Consider the following 1700-nt stretch of genomic DNA (forward strand, 5'->3'; position numbering starts at 1 on the left):
GTCTCGGTCGGTTTTGCTCCGTGCACGGGTTTTAACTTTTTTCAACCTCTGCATTTGGAGCGGAGGCATTTGGAAAGCAGGGCGGTCGCCGTCGCCTCTTTAGAAACCCGGGCCTTGATTCTGGGGGTTTTGGGGCTGTGTCTGCCTCTCCGAATTTCCCTGCCTGAGCTCCTCTGTAGTGCCACAGGGTGCAATTTTAGGGATTAGTCAGTGGTGCTGGAGAAACGGCAAGTGGCTTCATTTTACCTCTGCATTTGGAGCGGAGGCATTTGGAAAGCAGGGCGGTCGCCGTCGCCTCTTTAGAAACCCGGGCCTTGATTCTGGGGGTTTTGGGGCTGTGTCTGCCTCTCCGAATTTCCCTGCCTGAGCTCCTCTGTAGTGCCACAGGGTGCAATTTTAGGGATTAGTCAGTGGTGCTGGAGAAACGGCAAGTGGCTTCATTTTCCAAGAATGTTAGTCATTTCCTCTGCGTGATTTCAGGGAGTTGAAATTTAACAGCATCGGTGCCGCTGGGAGGAAAACTTTTCTCAAGGCTGCGCTGTCGCGGAGGCTTGTCTGCGTTACCTGGCCAGACCCTCGCGGGCAAACAGCCCCACTGGCATCAGCATGAGAGTTTGCCACTCGGAGCAGGATTTGACCCAAACCTCAATGTCGGTTTAAATGCTGCTGCCATTTTAATCGATGGGTGCCCGGCTAGCCGTAAGGTGGGGGGGTGGGGAAGGGACTTTGAACTGGATGGTGAAGCTCAGTTTCATGATGTGCTTTGAAACAATCGAGATTTTTGCAGGAAAACGCTTTGTAAGAGGACGAAGAACAGAGGCCTTTTGAAATCAGCTCCTGCATAACAGATCAAAGCGTGAAAACAGATGAAGCCTGTATGGGTGCTGGAAGTCTGGTAGATGAACTGCTTTAACTGCGTCGTTGCTCTTTAAATGACACTGAGTTTATGGCAAGCTGGAAATGTTAGCATCCCGGCTTGCAAATGTTTGCTCTTACTCCCAAAAGTAGTCCCACAGGGATCAAGTGTGCCGCCAAGCCAGAATATATCAATCCAAGGTTTCCAGGAACGGATTTGGGGGGCACCCTAGTTTTAGCAGGTTCATTTGGGGAACTTCACCCCTGTATGTGCCTAGGCGTTTCCAGAATCAGGGCCTTCAGTATTTTTTACTATCATACGGAAATAAAGGAGCAGGGTTTCGGGGTTTTTTTAATGTCCAATGAATGCAGCGATATAACAAAATCTATTTTTTAAATACTTCTGCTCTTCTTGGATTAGCATATTGTGTTTACAGCATCCTCTGAGTAAGGTTAGTGGCGTGAAAGACTCCAACTCCATGGGGGAGAGCTAACATACATCTCATTAGTACTTGGATCAGAGCAGTATCCTAGTGAGATGCCAAGACGCCCTCCTGTTAAGGTTAGAGTCTTTAATTGGCTGGCAAGTTATCTTTTAATACCTGACTACTGTGTTACACCAGCAGTCGGCACTTCTGTCACTTTTTGATAGATGCAAAATAGGAAGGAAGTGTGTGTGTGTTACACCAGCAACCAGCACTTCTGTCACTTTTCATAGGTGCAAAAATAGGCAGGAAGTAAGTGTGTGAAGTAAGTGTGTATAAGTGTGTGTGGTTTTATGTTGACTACACGGGTGTATACTATCAGAGATGCATAAGCCGGTTTAAAGGCGCCGTGAGGTTCAG

The 1700-nt window shown here is 47.9% G+C and overlaps 1 protein-coding gene across 4 annotated transcripts in view; it reads left to right on the plus strand.

Annotated features, from left to right (window-relative positions):
* The window catches only part of FRMD6 (FERM domain containing 6), a 135523-nt gene that overhangs the window by 67067 nt on the left and 66756 nt on the right, over positions 1 to 1700 (plus strand). The window contains exon 1 of one of the 4 annotated variants that reach the window (XM_025203484.1): positions 874 to 895. The exons of the other annotated variants lie outside the window; for them this stretch is intronic. The gene's annotated coding sequence lies outside the window, so the exon portion shown is untranslated. Of the gene's footprint in view, positions 1 to 873; positions 896 to 1700 lie in introns of those variants that run through there. 4 annotated transcript variants of the gene reach the window in all.

This window comes from Alligator sinensis, unplaced genomic scaffold, assembly GCF_000455745.1.
Source record: "Alligator sinensis unplaced genomic scaffold, ASM45574v1 scaffold50_1, whole genome shotgun sequence".
Lineage (NCBI taxonomy): Eukaryota > Metazoa > Chordata > Crocodylia > Alligatoridae > Alligator > Alligator sinensis.